Below are 18847 nucleotides of genomic sequence, written 5' to 3' on the forward strand. Positions count from 1 at the left end.
ATAAGCATTATCTGAGGCACAGGGCTTCAGTTAGGCAGAGTTAGCTGAACAAATCTATCAGCAGATTCCTTGCTTGGCTGGTAGCCCTGAGATACTGTTAGCATCTGGAATTTGGGACAAGCAGATTTGTTATATTCTAGTAACATCTACTGCAGTGGATGATCATTCTGGGTTCACTGTTTTACTCAGTTGTCCCACTTAGGATTCAACACTCAGAATTAACCCAGCTCCTGAACCTACATAACAATTTTACATAACACATCCCCAATCATATTACCCATTGAACCATGTGATCAAGCAGTTGTTTTTCTTCTGTGTTTCTATTTCCACAGTTCTTTCTTTGGATGTGGATAGTATTCTTTGTCACAAGTCCCTCAGAATTGTCCTGGATCATTGCATTGCTTGTAGTAGAGAAGTCCATTACATTGGATTGTGCCACAGTGTATCAGTCTCTTTGTATAACATTCTCCTGGTTCTGCTCCTTTCACTCTGCATCAATTCCTGGAGGTTGTTCCAATTCACAAGGAATTCCTCCAGTTCATTATTTTTAAAGGAGACTTTCTGAGAAGAGTACTGGCACCTTATACTAGAAGATAAAGTTGTTCTACATGGTTTTCTGTGTTTTCTTTAACCTCTCCGATAGCAGCCACAGGACAGTTTATGTGTTAACAAATTTGTAAATGGATCCATGTGACACATAGGCACTGCATCAGAGGTGATCAGAAAATAATGCTCCCCTATCACAAATCCAAAGAGTCAAGCAGTATCATTCTTTCAGTTAATGAAGAAACAGCATCATGCAGTCTAACCTAAATGTTCATTGAGGATGTTATATAGTTAAAATTACTATAGACTGCAAAGACTCAAAGTTGCAGGTGATCCAAATGTTATTGGAAAGGAGCATGGTACATACAAGTAGATTGTAGTGTATTTTCCAGGAAAGAATTTTGGATAATCAGTGGCATTAGGGATACCAATCAGAGAATGGCTGATTAGAAAAGTAGATGACTGACTCCTCAAATGGTCAACATCTTTTATCTCTTCTCTCTTTCTTAACCAGACTCCTAGAAAAAAGTTTTCTGTACTTCATTTTCTCCCTTCTCATTCACTTTTCAGTCCTTTGCAGTTTAACTTCCAGCTTGTGAGAGGGAATTTTAGAAAGGAGAGACAGGTTTGCAGCAAAGGGAAAAAGAATTTGATGAAACTGCAGACACAGGGTAGACCTGGTTGGGATGTAGAAGGAGAGGGTCTGGAGATTCTAGCTGCCAGCCTTGGAGGGGGAAGAGTTGGTTCAAGGCTGTGAAGCTGAAGCCAGCTCTGAGATTTGTCTCTGTCCTCCTGCAGATCTCTACCGTTTCCCAAACGATTTCTGTGACTTGTTATTATCATCACCTGGAAGCTGTTGTACGATTTGTCTTTGTTAACTTTGTAAAGAAGATCTAAACTGAGAAGAGAAGCTGAAAAACTGTCAAGGTTGCCTCTGGGGATTTTCCTCTCTGAGGTAAACCCAATCACTTTGAACTCCAGTTACCTGAGGTGCTCCATCTATATTTCTAAAAGACTCAAAACTCTGTGGGTTTAGTTTAGGAATAGAAAGATAGCCAAGGGATCTATAGACAGAGAGAGGAAGAGAGAGTAGGCCTGGCCTGGCCAGTTAAGGAAGAGATTTGTGAAGGAAGGAGTTCTTCTCAATCAGTTTTTTCACTTGAGCCTGAGTGTCAGAAATTTTTGACCAGGAAAATTCAAATTCACTTAATGGTACCTTGACTTGCTTCAGGAAAGAAGAAAACCCAAGTCTAAAATAAGCAAAGCATGACCTCTTCTGTTTATGCTTCTGGCTGTTCTACCTACATGATGAATATATTCCTTTGGATCATCTAGTGCAGGGGTCAGCAACCTTTTTGGCTGTGAGAGCCATAAACGCCACATTTTTTAAAATGTAATTTCGTGAGAACCATACATTGTTCACAGTGCGCACTCCTATAACAGCGCCTGAAAAAAAATTGACTTTATGGCTCCCGCATAAAGAACCATATCTGGCCCTCAAAAGAGCCAGATATGGCTCAAGAGCCATATGTTGCCGACCCCTGTTCTTGAGGAATGTAAAGAGTAGAAGGAACCTTTTCTCAGATGGACAAATAACCTAACTCTGTTCAAGACCATCTACTGAAGCAATATCTTTATCATCATCAACACTAACATATAATGGTTCCTTTATAAGGGAAATCTTTGCCAGATCTTCTACCTTACGAGTTTGTGTGGCAGAAAAGAGTTTGTCTGCGTTTTATTAAAAATTTGATGATCTGCTTCATTTCTTCCTCAAACCCAACCTCAGGAATTTGTTCTGATACTTTTATGTTGAATCTCAGCCATGCTAGTAAAGCCCATTTCTGCTATTGCTTTCAGAGTGTTTTCATTGACCATATTAGTAAATGAAGTGAATGAAGTATCATCAAAGGATCCTGTTAGTCCATGAGGAAGGCTGGGCATTTAAACATCCTCTTCCTGATCCTCTACAATGTTTTCTTTTACTTTGGGATCTTTTGCAACCTCAGCATCACATCCTTTTTGTTGATCTTCGGTTTTTGCTTTTTTGTTTTCAGGTTCTGCATCGGTTGTTATTTACCTCTTCTTTTTCTTTTTAATTCAGAATTAGGGAGCTGCGCAGTTGATTTTTCATTGGTTGCTAATACTGTAGATTTCTTGGGAGATTTTTCAACTTTTATTTTTTCTACTGCTTCTTTGTTTTTTTTTTATTTTATTTTTAAAATTTTTATTTTGAATATTTTCCCCTAGTTACGTATTTCATGTTCTTTCCATCTCCCCCAGACTCCCCTAACCCCCCCTTACCTGCTGCTTCTTTGTGACACATATTTATCTTGGACTTCTGGTATATTGGCTTTCAAGGCCTCTTTCAGCTTCAGACACTGGTTCCTCTGATGCAGCTTTTCATTGCACTTCTCTTCTTGTGCAGCAACTTTGTCGGTAGGTGCAACATATTGTCGACTGCCCTTATTCCTCTGTATTGCTGTCCTAGTAACTTTTTCCTATGGTCTTTCTGTCGCTTCCCCAGATTCTTTTTTTTGTATTCCACAATACCACTAATTTTAAGATTCATCTTCCTAGTTCTGTATTCCAAATATATTTTTCCTAAATAGTGTCCAAGTATTTTTCCAGTTATTTTCCAAGCTTTCTTTCCACCCCATTTCAATTACATTCTCTGCTTTTTGCTTCTTCATTGAAGTTTTTATGTATTGAATATTATTTTAAATAAAAATTTTTTTCAGCCTTTTTAAGACTTTTCTTTGATTCTTTTGGGAGTTTCTTACATGTATTAAGCTATTGCTTTATGCATTTGGATTTTTTTTTCCAGCTGCATCCATATCTTTTTCTGCATTACATTTTGTAGATTCCCCCTGAAAGTGGATGTGAGCTTTCAAAGGCCATGCCAATGGAGCTAAAGCTGTAGCAAATCTTAACAATCTATAAAAGCTCTGAGGACAGTCCTGGTGATGGTTTGCTTCTGTTTTGCCTTAGAACCAAGCTAATTAAATTTGTATACTGTAGCCTCTTCACCAAAGGTTGATTATCATGTTTTACTTACATTTTTGCATATCCATCACCCCCATCACACTATTCCCACTTACTTTTAAAAGTCTTATTTCATATTATTCTTCTCACATTCATTCTCTTCTATTCACAGGTCTTCTTGCTAGTTCCTGAATATACTAGGATTTAATTCCCACGTCCATGCTTTTGCACAAATGGCTCCCCAATGTATGGAATGCCTTTGTTATATAAATGTTAGCTATTATTTTACTTTGTTCTCCTAGAACAGAGCTGAGTGGGATGTGTGTAAGAGAATCCATGGGAGTGTGGGGAAAAGTTATTAAAACTGAAGATAGTAGCACAGCTGTTTAGCATACTTGCAGTTACCACCTGTCTTCTTCTGCTTCCTAATTGTGGGCTGGGCTGGGTAGTCAGCTGTGTGTGCTTCTCTCTAGGCTAGCATGGGCAAGCAAACCTTTCTTGCCTAGTCTTAGCACTCTGCTCTCTGCATTGAATATTTCATGTCTCTACATCTATCAGACAGGACTTGGGTTTCCATCCCCTCCACCTTCTGAAGAACAAGAGAAGCTAGCTCATTCAGGGCCTAGGAGAAACTGCATCCATGAGTACATGAAGAAGCAGTTGGGTGACTCCATGGATAGAGACAGGAGGTCCTGGATTCAAATTTGACCTCAGACACTTCTGGCTGTATGCCCCTGGGCAAATCACTTAATCCCCATTGCCTAGCCTTTACCACTCTTCTGCCTTGGAGCTAATACACAATACTGATTCTGAGATAAAAGTGTTTAAAAAAAAAGAGAGAGAGAACAGGACAGGAGTGGACCTAACAATGGGAGTGGGAGCAAGTGGCTGAGAGACAGCAGAATCACCCACTTGTCAGTCAGCTTGGAAACAGATGAGAGCAATCATTCATCAATAGGAGATTGGGCCTATCTCCCCAGGCATCTTGCCATGTTCTTGACTGTTCCATTCTTTCTTCCTATAATAATGGCTCTCCTAGCTTGACTGATAGAGATCATATCTTCCCTCCCTAATGTCAGGGAAGATAGCCATTTATTGGGAGAATTACAACAATAACTTTGGCATAATTGGGACCTGGGATTAAAAAATGAGTATCATGATTTAGTAACCATAGCCAATTAAACTTCTTCTTTTTGGATAAATGCATCTTTGTGATATAGCTTCTTTAGCTATGATGGCTGTTAACACTAAATAACTAAATATCAAAATAACCAAACTCAGGACTAAACCTTCAAGTAATAAACCAAGTTGAAAAAATGAGGAAACCTATTCAATTACATTGCTCTCACTAAAAATATTATTAGTGTTTTGATGAGAGTAAAAGCTTTTTATATTGTTAAAATTAAAATACTTTTAAAATAGTGCTTTTTCATTTTTATTTTATAATATACAGTAATACATATATGATTTATAAATATACACTTGTGTATATTTATATACACAATATAGGAATTTATATACACATTATAGGAATGCATAATCAAAAAAAAGTCTAGAGCTTACTATTTCTGAATCTTTAGTTTCCTTGAAAACCCAGCTCAACTGCTACTGCCAAAATCAAACCTTTTCTGTTCCCTCTGGGTGCTTAATTATCTTGCCTTCCTTATTTTTAGTACTTTTTAATTACTTTATATATGAAAGGCATTTTGTTATAGAGCAGGGGTCGGCAACCTTTTTGGCCGTGAGAGCCATAAATGAAACATTTTTTAAAATGTAATTTTGTGAGAGCCGTACAGTGCTCACAGTGCACGCTCCTGTAATAAGTGCCTGAAAAAAATTGACTTTATGGCTCTGCAGAAAGAGCCATATCTGGCCCTCAAAAGAACCAGATATGGCTTGAGAGCTATACATTGCTGACCCCTGTTATAGAGGGTAGAGAACTGCATCAGGAGCCTGAAAGGCCCAGATTTAAATACTGCCTCTGACAAATACTGACTTTGTGATGCCAGACATGTCATTCCCAAAGCTCTAGGCAACTGTAAAACTATATTGCACAGGAAAGGTTTTGAGCTGTACTGGTAGATAAAGTTTCCTTATCTGGAAATTCCCTCAATACTAGTGAAATCACAGGTCTAGCTCCTCTCTTTGCTTTGTCTTTATTTGAGTATATCCATTTATTAGACTGTAATACAGACTATCATTTTGTCTTTATATCCTGGTCACCTACCAAAGTAGCTAGTAAATAGTGTTTAATAAATGTTTGTTGAAGCAAATCATTGTTCCTCTCTCACCTCATAGCATTTTATAGATACTTCTGAATATTGACTCACTCAGATTTTCATTATGTTTGGTTACATGCCTTCTTTCTTTTGAGGGCAGGTGACTGTCATTTCATTTGCTATCTTCACACTTAGCATTGATTGAATTGAATTTGTTGAATCCTTGCCACCCTAACACCTGACTGCACGACTTTCTTTTTCTTTCTCTTTTTTTTATTGTTTTGTCTGTTCTGTGCTACATTATGAATATCCCTTGTTTTCTCTGCCATAGTTTTTTAAAAAAAAAAAAAGAGAGAAGAAAAACATTGCTCAGCAAAACCAACCAACATATTTACCACATCTAATAGATGGCATATACAATTTTGACTTCCAAAGCTTCTCACTTCTGCTATGGAGAAAAGTACATTTTGCAACTCTCGAGTCCAGACTTTATTGTAATTACATAGACAATATTCCTTTCTTTTTTGCTATTGTTCTTTCTCTTTGTATTGTTGTAGTCATTATGTATAAGCATTTTTCTGGTTCTGCTTACTTTCCTTTGTATCAGTTCTGGTGTTTCTCTGAAATATTCATTGTTTCTTTTTTTAACTCATTATTATTCCATTATATTTTTGTACCTCAATTTGTTTAACATTTCTCAAAACAATGGACACCTACTTTATTTCTACTTTTGTTGCTACAAAAAGTGCTTCTGTGATTTTATTGGCATGTAATAGACCTTTATTTTGGTCTTTGACTTTTATGAGACATTTGCCTAGCAGTGGGATCTTTGGGTTAGAGTGCAGACATTTGAGCCACTTTTTAAGCATCATCTAAATTCCTTTCCAAATTGGTTGGACCTAAGAATTCACAGTCACACCAACAATCTATTAGTGTGTCTATCTTGCTGCAAACCCAGCTTTGATAATTTCCATCTTTTCTCATGTTTGCCAGTTTGCTTTGTGAAGTGAAATCTGAGTTATTTTGATTTGTTTTTCTCTTAATATTAGTGATTTGGAGTAACATTTCACATGGCTGTTAATAGTTCGAAATCCTTTTGAGAACTGTTTGTTCTTACTCTTTGGCCTTTTTTTCACTGGGGGATTCTGCATTCCTTTTCTAATTCCATTGTGACCTACTTATTATGCCATTTATTTATTTACATTTCTTTGGCATATCTAATGCATAAAATAGAGCTTAAAAGCCTCTAAAGGCTTAAATGACCAGAAGCTCTTATTTTATTTTGTAAATGACCCATATTGTGGAATATATAAAAATGAGAGAAGATATTCAAATATTAATTATAATTTTTTATGGTTTTATCTGATAAATTCCTTTTTCCCAGGTAAAAATAATTTTTGGAATGGCTAAGTCAAGTCCTGATATATATTTTTTTAAACCCTTAACTTCTGTGTATTGGCTCCGAGGTGGAAGAGTGGTAAGGGTAGGCAATGGGGATCAAGTGACTTGCCCAGGGTCATACATCTGGGAAGTGTCTGAGGCCAGATTTGAACCTAGGACCTCCCATCTCTAGGCCTGACTCTCAATCCACTGAGCTACCCAGCTGCCCCCCCTGATATATTTTTATGTATAAGTTTGGAGTAGAAAAGCAATGGAAAAAATTTTTTGTTCTATAAGCATTTATAAAGATAAATGAAATATTCTTTGCTTTCAAGAGGTTACTCTTGACAAGAATAGGTCACATAAGGGGCTAGTTGGATGGCTCAGTGGACTGAGAGCCAGGCCTAGAAATGGGAGGTCCTGGGTTCAAATGTGGTAGACACTTCTTAGCTGTGTGACCTTGGTCAAGTCTCCTGACCCCCATTGCCCAGCCCTTACCACTCTTCTGCCTTGGAATCAATACACAGTATTTAAATTTTTTTAAAAAGGGTTAAAAAAAAAGAATAGGTCATATAACTAGTAAGTTGCTGAGGTAGAATTTGAAATCAGTCTGGAGCTAGATTATGAAAGGCTTCAGATACTAAGCAGGACAGCTTATATCTTATTATAGAGTCAATAGGAAGCCATTGGCACTGTTTTCAAGGTTATTAGGTGTTTATGAGATTCTACAAAATACTTTCATTTAATATTACATACTTTTTGGCTTAAATGACAAGAATCATAAAGCTGAATTATTGGTGTATCTGAAATGTGTATTTGGATGGATTTTTGACTACTTAAATTATAAATATACTGAATAAACCAATATGAATACTTCTCTTTTTCCATTCCCTTTTCCCCTTCTTCCATACTTTCATCATGACTATATGATAAAACAACTATATGAGAATCCTAATAACTTTTGAGAATTGAAATTAGACTTACTTGTTAATGTATTAATTTTTCAGATACATATAAAATTTGGATTTTGAGTGTGTATGTGTACTTGGGCACTGGATTTTCAATATGGTTTTTCAAAATTCAATAATAGAACTTTATATTATATTGGTGTTAGACTTTTTGCAAACTTGTCAAAGGATAAAAGGGTATGTTGGCCTTTCTTACTTGATGATTTATTTTTGAGATACTCAGGCAACAGAGTTCAAGAACTGTCAACTCCTATCTCTAAAAGAAATCAAAATGTAATCAGCTGAGGGGCAGCTGGGTAGCTCAGTGGATTGAGAGCCAGGCCTAGAGACAGGAGGTCCTAGGTTCAAATCTGGCCTCAGACACTTCCCAGCTGTGTGACCCTGGGCAAGTCACTTGACCCCATTGCCCACCCTTACCAACTCTTCTACCTATAAGTCAATACACAGAAGTTAAGGGTTTAAAATTAAAAAAAACCAAAAAAAAACAAAAAAAATGTAATCAGCTGATTCCAGGATATTTAGTTAGATGACATAGAATAACTATTGATTGGGTATATGAATGCTTGTCACCCTGCAATTCAACTGGTTATAGTTATTTTATGTCATTATATAATTTATTATTGGTTGTTGTAGGAATTTTCTCCACTATCACAGACTATAACTCATCCATAATTTTTGTATTAATAGCATTTATTTACAAGTGTCTCAGCTCCTCTCTCCCCTCCCCTCATCATAGAAGACATCATCTGGGAGACAGCTATGTATATATAGATTGTGTTTTTCATGTTTCCATTTTTTAGTTCATTCTCTGGAAGTGACATTCACAAGTTATTCTTCAAGTAGTAAATCTGTAGCTGTGTATAATGTTCTCTTGGTTCTATTCATTTTGTTATTTGTTATTCCATGTAGTTCTTTCCAAGTTAAAAAAAAATTGTTTCTTTTAGCATAGTAGTTTTCCATCACAATGATATATCACAGTTTGTTTAGTCATTCCTCATCATTTGGGTATCTTTTCCATTTCTTTGCCACCACAAAGAGAGCTACTATAAATATTTTAGAACATATAGGCTCTTTTCCTTTTTTCCTGATCTCCCTGGGAAATAGACCCAAAGGATATACAGTTTTATAATTCCATGGGCATAATTCCAAATTGCTCTTCAAAAATGGTTGGATTAGTTCACAGTGCCATCAACAGTATATTAGTGACCTCCCTTTTCCACATTCCCTCCAATAGTTGTCATTTTATCCTTTTATCATTTTAGCAAGTTTGATGGGTATGAGATGTTATCTTAGAATTATTTTGGTTTGCATTTCTCTAGCCAGTAATGATTTAGAGCATTTTCTCATATACCCATATATGGCTTTGATTTCTTTATCCAAAAGTTGTCTATTCTTATCTTTTGTACATTTATCACCTGAGGAATGGCTCTTATTTTTATAAATTTGACAAAGTTCTCAATATACTTTAGATATGAGACCTCTATCTGAGAGGCTATCTATAAAATATCCACCTCCAGATTTCTGCTTTCTTTCTAATCTTGGTAACATTTGTTTTATTTGTACAAAACCTTTTCAATTTAAGTACTCAAAATTGTCCATTTTATATTACAATTTACAAATTTACATTTCCATCTCTTGTTGACTCAAATTCCTCTTTTATCTATAAATCTGATAGGTAATATGTTAACCTGTTCTTTTAATTTACTATGTTATTTTATGCTAGATCATGTATCCATTTTGACCTTATTTTAGTGAATGGTGCAAGATATATTGGTCTGTACTTCATTTCTGCCAAACTACTTGCCATTTTTCTCAGCAATTTTTACCAAATAGTGATTTCTTATCCCCCAAACCTGGGTTTTTGCTTTTGTCAAATACAAGGTTACTATAATTTTTTACTACCATTTGTTGTATGTCTGTCCTGCCCCACTGATCTGATCTTAGTTTTCTATTTCTTTCCCCCCTCCCCCCCAAAAAAACCTTACCTTCTGTCTTAGGATCTGTGTATTGGTTCCAAGAAAGAAGAGCAGTAAGGGCTAGGTAATGGGGGTTAAGTGACTTGCCCAGGGTCACACAGTTAAGAAGTGTCTGAAGTCAAATTTGAACCTAGGACTTTTGGTCTCTAGGCCTGTCTCTCAATCCACTGCACCCAGCTACCCCTCTACCTTTCTATTTCTTATCTGATACTAGATAGTTTTGATAATTACTGCTTTATAATACAATTTGAAATCTGCTACTGCTAGACCTTCTTCTTTTATGTTTTTTCCATTAATTCTTTTGATATTCTTGATCTTTTGTTTTTTCCAAATGAATTTTGTTATTTTTTCTGGCTTCTGAGGAACAAGTCCTGACAAGATGGTAGACTTCTTTTATAAGCCCATATAATCGAGTAAAAAAATTGTTTTAAGTTTTATGTTCACAACCTAATCCCCGTTTCAGATAGGATTGAAATAATCCTTGTTTTGCTTGGTTAAAAAGCTATAGGTAAAGGAAATGTAGATAGATGGGATTGAAACAGTCCTTATTTTGATAGTTAAAACCCACTTGAATAATTAGGATAATTGGTTTTATATATTGCTGTTTTTTTGGATTGGAATAAGATTATAACTTTCTAGTAACCCAACAGATGATGGAGGGGAGGGACCATGTTGCATTAGGGACTAGGATAAAAAGAAGCCTGCTTGCTCCCATCCTTTGCACTTCTTGGATGATATACTTGCTTTCTTCTCTGAGAATGAAATAAAAGAGCCTTTGACACTGACCCAAATTCAACATTATTTTTGAGTAGTGGTTGGGCCTCTCATAGCTCAATAGATTAATTTTTTGGTAATTTAGTTGGGATGGCATTGAATAAGTAGATTAGTTTAGTAGGATTATTATTTTAATTATATTGGCTCTGTCGATCCATGAATAATGACTATTTAGATCTGATTTTATTTGTGTAAAAAGTGTTTTATAATAATGTTCATTCAGTTCCTGGGTTTATTTTGGCTTGTACACTCCCACGTATTTTATTCTATTTGTGTTATTTTAAACGAATGATCTCTTTTTATCTTTTCTTGCAGGACTTTGTTGGTAATATATAAAAATGCTGATGATTTATGTGGATTTATTTTATATTCTGCTTTGTTAAAATTCTTAATAGTTTCAAATAACTTTTTAGTTGAGTTTCTTGGATTTTCCACATATATTACCATTGTGTTGTCTGTACAGATAGTTTTTTTTTACTTTTGTCTATTTTGATTCTTTCAGTTTCTTTTTCTTCTCTTATTATTGTTCACATTTCTAATAATATGATAAATAATATTGGTGATAAATGAGCATTTTTATTTCCTTCCTGATCTTACTGGGAAGGCTTCTAGCTTCTCTCCATTAAAAATAATACTCGCTACTGGTTCTAGGTAAATACTTTGCTTCATTTAAAGAAAAAGAAATCCACTTAGGCTTGTGCTTTCAAGTGTTTTTTTTTTAAATAATTTTTATTTTTTAGAAAAGTTATCCATGGTTACATGATTCATGTTCTTACTTTCCCCTTCACCCCCCCCCCAACCTCCTCCCCTCCACCCCCCATAATCGACATGCATTTCCACTGGTTTTAACATGTGTCATTGATCAAGACCTATTTCCAAATTGTTGATAGTTGCATTGATGTGGTAGTTTCAAGTCTACATCCCCAATCATGTCTGCCTCAACCCATGTGTTCAAGCAGTTGTTTTTCTTCTGTTTCCACTCCTGTAGTTCTTCCTCTGAATGTGGGTAGTGTTCTTTTCCATAAATCCCTCAGAATTGTCCTGGGTCATTGCATTGCTGCTAGTACAGAAGTCCATTACCTTCTATTTTACCACAGTGTATTGGTCTCTGTGTACAATGTTCTTCTGGCTCTGCTCCTTTCACTCTGTATCAATTCTTGGAGGTCTTTCCAGTTCACATGAATTCCTCCAGTTTATTATTCCTTTGAGCACAATAGTATTCCATCACCAGCAGATATTCAGTTTGTTCAGCTATTCCCCAATTGAAGGGCAAACCCTCATTTTCCAGTTTTTTGCCACCACAAAAAGCGCAGCTATAAATATTTTCGTACAAGTGTGTTTATTTATGATCTCTTTGGGGTACAAACCCAACAATGGTATGGCTGGATCAAAGGGCAGGCAGTCTTTTAGAGCTCTTTGGGCATAATTCCAAATTGCCATTCAGAATGGTTGGATCAGTTCACAACACCAGCAATGCATTAGTGTCCCAATTTTGCCACATCCCCTCCAACATTCATTACTCTCCCCTTCTATCATTTTAGCCAATCTGCTAGGTGTGAGGTGATACCTCAGAGTTGTTTTGATTTACATTTCTCTAATTTTAGAGATTGAGAACACTTTCTCATGTGCTTATTGATACTTTTGATTTCTTTATCTGAAAATTGCCTATTCATCAATTGGGGAATGGCTTGATTTTTTATACAATTGATTTAACTCCTTGTATATTTGAGTAATTAGACCCATCAGAGTTTTTTGTTATAAAGATTTTTTTCCCAATTTGTTGTTTCCCTTCTGATTTTGGTTGCATTGTTTTTGCTCGTACAAAAACTTTTTAATTTAATATAATCAAAATCATTTATTTTACATTTTGTAATTTTCTCTAACTCTTGCTTGGTTTTAAAATCTTTCTTTTCCCAGGGATCTGACAAGTATACTATTCTGGGTTCACTTAATTTATTTATAGTTTCCCTCTTTATATTCAAGTCATTCACTCATTCTGAATTTATCTTGGTGTAGGGTGTGAGATGTTGATCTAAACCTAATCTCTCCCACATTGTTTTCCAATTTTCCCAGCAGTTTTTGTCAAATAGTGGATTTTTGTCCCAAAAGTTGGGCTCTTTGAGTTGATCATACACTGTCTTGCTGATGTCACTTACCCCAAGTTTATTCCACTGATCCTCCCTTCTGTCTCTTAGTGTTGTGAGGAAGATTAGGTAGTAATTAATTAAGGATTAAGGTTGACCTAGCAGGAAGCCTGGAGCATTCTATGATGGAACGAAGGAGGAGGAAGTAGGTGCCTGTGGCCCTGAGAGAGAGACTCCATTAGTGGTGGGCAAACTGTTGCCAGCCCAGGGAGATCTCAGACCCTACTTCCTGATTTCCTTGGGATGTGGGCAGTGGGGTTGTGGGGCACACAGCCAGTTTGAGGGTATAGTTTGTGCACATGATCTCTAAAAGGTTCGCCATCACTGGTCTAGGCAGTTTTTTGTAGACATTCATCCATTTCACTTACATTGTTAGTTTGTTTATATATAATTGAGCAAAATAGGCCTTAATAATTGCTTTAATTTCATCTTCATTGGTGATATAGTTATCCTTTTCATCTTGAAAGCTGGTGATTTGGTTTTCTTTTCTCTTTTTAAAAATCACATTAACCAATGGTTTCTCTATTTTGTTTATTTTTTCATAAAATCAACTCCTAAACTTATTTATTTATTTATTAGTTCAATGGTGATGTTACATTCAATTTTATTGCTCTCACCTTTAATTCTTAGTATATTTAGTTGGGGATTTAAAATTTGTTCTTTTCCTAGTTTTTTAAGTTGCTTTCATAATTCATTGTTCTTTCATCTATAATTTAATACAATAAACTTTAGAGCTATTTTACACAGGTATGGATTTAATAACTCATGCATAAGATTGAAATGGCATTGCCACTTGTCATAAAATTTTTTTCCTTAATCAGATGCTATTTGGAAAGGGATAGTAATATCACTTTAGATTATAATTATATTTCATTGAAAAAATTATATGTAAAGATAACAGAAAATGACTTTTATGCACAAAAATGTTTATAGTAGTCAAAGAATTGGAAAGTTTTGTGGTGCTCATTAGAATTGGGCAATGGCTAAACAAATTCTAATATGTGAATGCAATGTTATGCCATAAGAAATGTTCAAAGGGAACATTTCAGAGAAATCTGACAAGACTTGTCATGAGTCATGTGAGTAGAAACAGGAGAATAATTTATACACCAACAACAATGTTGTAAAGAAAAACAGCTTTGATATAGTTAATACTGATAACACAGTAGCCAATGGTGAAACTTGCTACATGCCTAATAGAGAGATGATATACTCAAGATGCAGAAGGATTCATACATTTTAAGACATAGGCATTGTAGGAATTAGTTTTGCTTGATTTTGCATATTTCAAGGATTCTCCTTGTCTAGTGTTGGGGAAGGTTTTCAACTTCTCATGCCCAGACTGCCATTTCAAGTTGCCTGTGAGTCCCCTGAACCCTTCCCTTCAAATACCACAAAGAGCAGAGGGAGGGAGAAAGTACTCTTACTTTGGGCGGCTGGACAGAGGGGCAAGGCATGCAAAAAAAATGTCCTTGGATGCTGGGAAGAGGAGGAATAGAGCAGCTCCCCAAGTGCTGGCTCTACATGGGTGTCAGTACTTTGCCAATGCTGCCCTAGTCCCGCCTTTCCTCTCTCTTCTCTCATTCACTTGGCTGGGCAGGATGTAGGAGAGAGAGATCATACATGATAATTGAAAAATAAAATCAAAGTTTAGAAATCACATATCTGCCTAAATATTAATACTGTATTGTACAATCTACTTTTCAAATTAGGAATATACTTTGAATATCAGTTAGCTCACCTATAAAATGAAGGAAATTTGTTTATTAGATTATCTCTAATATCTATTTTTGGCTTTAAGATTATAAAATAAATTGAGTTTAACTGTTAGTTTTTAATGAAGCATTCTTTTTTTTTTTTTTTAAATAAACCCTTACTTTCCGTCTTATCAAAAATAAATAAATAATCTGAGTGGATCAATGATGGCAATTTGAGTGTGAGAAAGGATAATGGGGCTATTAGGTGATTATAAGGTGATTGGAGGAGGAATGAAGGTAAGGGAAGGTATATAGGAGATAGAGGAAATGGGGTATGTAGGAGAGGCAGCTCAAACAGATTTATTCCCAGGGGCTTGAGACAGAGAATACAGGGAGGAAATTAGGGCCAGTAAGAAATGTTTAGGTTTGGCTGAAGGGTTTTTCTTGTTAGTTTCTCCAGCCTCTTGAGGGAGGGGTCGAGAGGGCCCCTCCCTGCCAGTCAAACTGATGGCTGGAGGAAGTCCTTGGGTGGGTACTTCCTGCCAAGATGGATGCCCCAGTTCTTTCAAGAAATAAAAGAAAATGATTCCTTCCCCTTGAACCCTTGTCTTAATTTTCGACACAATGATTCATCAGAGGGTTTGAGTAGGTAACAAGGGGATTCATTAATACCAGGGTCAGTCAGAAGGGGAGAGGGGTTCAGGGTTTTCTAACTGCGGCTAGGGAGAGGGTGATGGTGGGGGATGGGTCGCAGGAGAGTTTTAGACAGAGAGAGTCCGGCTCTCCCAGTTGGGAGTTTGACTGCCTTTCAAGTAAAGTCCTTATTAAATCTCTAAAACTATGGGTAACTTATTTGAGGATGCTCTACTAGCCTATAGAAACTAAACCCACAATGTTCAATCACCAAGCCCTCCCTTCCACCAGGACCCAATGGAAATTCAGGGAAGGGAGGGATGGAGATGGGAGATCAGGGAGAGGTCCAGAGAAATGAGATAGGTCCAAATTTCCCCAAAACAAAATAAGCACAGGCCAAGGCCGAAGCAAAGCCAAGCCGAAAGGTTAAGCCAAAGCAAAAGCCTTCAGCCACAGCGAAAGCCAGAAGGCAAAAGCCCCGTCCGTTGGAACTTTACCCCTCTATTTATAGCTTCAAGTTCTAACTGACTTTCTGAAGATCCTAAGATGTTTAACTGACTTTTTCTGACCGTTAAAAATTACAGAAGCAAAAAGTTTCTGTTAGCCACCTTGCATTATACATCTTGAAGTCTATACTGTGTATTGGCTCCAAGGCAGAAGAGTGGTAAGGGTGGGCAATGGGGGTCAAGTGACTTGCCCAGGGTCACACAACTGGGAAGTGTCTGAGGCCAGATTTAAACTGAGGACCTCCTGTCTCTAGGCCTGGCTCTCAATCCACTGAGCTAACCAGCTGCCCCCAGAAGCATTCTTAATAATGATAATTTTATTTATTTTTTTTTTTCAGAAAGATCCAGATTACCTGAAACTGTGGTTGGAAAATTTTGTTTCTAGCTATGAGCAGTTCTTAGATGTGGACTTTGAGAAGCTGCCTACTAGGTATGTAGAAATATACTGGTCTTCATGAGGTGTCAAATAAGAATTTAATTGGGCATCAGAATCCTGTGTTTAAAAAGAATTACCTTGGTTTTCAACTCTGCCTAATTAACTATGTCAGTAGTTGATACGTATTAAAAAGCAAATATTACATAGTTTTGTTAAATTAAACATTGTCAATACCACAACCAAAAGTAGAGGGGCATCCTATAAACTCTGAATGGGAGGTAGGGAATCTTAAGAAATGGTAGAAACTGACATTTTAGATCAAGGAGCAGAGGAGTGAACATACTTAGAATCTGAAGTTGAGAAAATGCTACCGAATTCTGAAATGATAATGCAAAGTTGTTATCCATTATTCCAAGTGCCTACCTAGAAATTTTCAGCTGGTTTATTGGGAAATTGCCACCTCCTCTTAAAATTAAAATAATAGTGGTATTCTTTTATAGCTAGAATGTGTCTTTTGGACAAAATGCTACAAATAAAAGGAATAACTCATACTTTAATGGGAATAAAATATTTGAGATATTTTTAATGACTACTTTTGGTAATATAGGAAAATGCCACTTGAGAAAATATGTATGCTTTTAGATTTTATTTTGGTTGGGGTTTACCTTTTTTCATATATTTAATTGTAAGTTGAGCTTTTTAAGAAGGATGAGGAGTGAGAAAAGGTTTTTGTTTTGTTTTGTTTTGTTTTGTTTTGTTTTTTAAACCCTTAACTTCTGTGTATTGGCTCATAGGTGGAAGAGTGGTAAAGGTGGGCAATGGGTGGGGGTCGAGTGACTTGCCCAGGGTCACACAGCTGGGAAGTGTCTGAGACAGGATTTGAACCTAGGACCTCCCGTCTCTAGGCCTGACTCTCAATCCACTAAGCTACCCAGCTGCCCTGAGAAAAGATTTTATGTTAACAATTGAGAGTTTGTTAGCAATTTTGGTGAAAACAATTTCATTAGAGTGATAGAATCAAAACTGAATGTAGACTATGCTTCCTAGAAAAGGAGCAGTGTAAAGAAGAAAAGTTGGTGCTGGAAAATAGCTTTAGGGGAAGACTGGGCCACTGGAGGGTTTTGTTTCTTTTTGCTTTAGGGAAACCCGAGTACATTTTAAAAATCATCTCTTTTGTATGTGGAACAATCCAGAAATCATGTAGGTAGTAAGTGGTAGGATCATTAAGGGTGGAACTGTGTAGGAACAAGTAGAAAGATAGAGGCTAAAGAAGGAAAGTGGAGAAGATTGATGAGGTAGAATCTTAGATGGGACAGAAAGTAATGGGAGTAAGGGCAGAAATAGAAAAATAAATTCTAGTAAGAAGCAGACCAGTCTTGTTCTGAGGCAAAAGGATAGGAGATGAGATTGAAAGAACCTGGGGGTTTTTGAGGTGCAAAGGAGAGAAGTTGAGGGAACTTAAATTTTTTAACCTCTATAGTATATTTCACATATTGGAGGCAGTGGCATGAAAGGAGAAGTTGGGGACTGGCAGTTTGACAAGTGAGCAGAAAGATTTGTTATGCCTACTGTTGGAGTAAAATTGAGAATGACAGGACATGTCTAAAATGGATGCTGAGGAACAGCTAAGGCAACCCAGATGTGGGTAAATTGGAGTAGAACTTATTGACATTTTTCAACACCACAGCAAGTTAGTCTGCAGCAAAACATGTGGTGGAGCTTTCTCAAGATTGGGCATTGTTTTGAAGGGAGCACTTTGCGTGATCCAAGGAATGAAAGATTCCACTCTGTCATTGAGAGCATGATTAGATTTCTGGAGAAGGCTGATAGAAGAATTTTGAGTATTGGATCTTTGTACATTACAAAGAAGATAAAGAGTAAGTTGAATAGGAGTGAATGGGAAAGCATAGGAAATTACAGTGAGAGAGGAGAATTTTAAGATTTCAAGGTAAGGGCAGTAGGGTTCAATGGATAGAACACTAGGCCTGGAGTCCAGAGCACCTGGCTTCAAATTTGGCCTCAGATATGACTGAAAGCAGATATAGAGGTCTAAAACTAAGAAGTGTTTGGGGGAACCTTTCCAATTATTGTAAGAATAATAGAGAGGTGGAAGTGAAGGCTTTAATATCTTTACTCTAAATGGGTAGCTGAACTGAAACTCATTGAAAACTGAAACAGGGAAAATGGGGCAGTCTGAAGATTAGAAAATCTTAAAAGAGCTGGTTACAGTTAACGGGTTTGGTTTTTTTTTTTTTAAATTCTTCGTTTATATATGGCCTATTTTATTGTTAGTGTATAAAGTATACTTATCTTAATCTGCATGAATTAGCAAATTCAGCTAGCTTTCCTTTTTTTGGCAATCTTTTTTGGAAAGTAAGTATAATCTCTGTCTTTATGCTATTCTAATTTAGGATAGACGATCTTTTGGTGGCCCCCATTTATGAAGATATAATGCCTAGGAAGAATCAAAAAGTTTTTCTAGGATCTAACTTGGAACCTCATGGATTGTACATGAATCCTAATAGACCCTTTTTTTCCCCTACCTTTTTTTATAGAGTGGATGATGTGCCTCCTGGAATATCTCTTCTTCCTGACAATATTCTACAGGTTCTAAGAAGCCAGCTACTACAATGTGTGCAAAAA

At 36.4% G+C, this 18847-nt stretch overlaps 1 pseudogene; it reads right to left on the bottom strand.

Moving 5' to 3' along the window:
- Positions 1-2331: 2331 nt before the first annotated feature.
- Positions 2332-2998, bottom strand: LOC123241903 (annotated as a pseudogene).
- Positions 2999-18847: the final 15849 nt, after the last annotated feature.

Source organism: Gracilinanus agilis, chromosome 3, assembly GCF_016433145.1.
Source record: "Gracilinanus agilis isolate LMUSP501 chromosome 3, AgileGrace, whole genome shotgun sequence".
In the NCBI taxonomy this organism is placed as follows: domain Eukaryota; kingdom Metazoa; phylum Chordata; class Mammalia; order Didelphimorphia; family Didelphidae; genus Gracilinanus; species Gracilinanus agilis.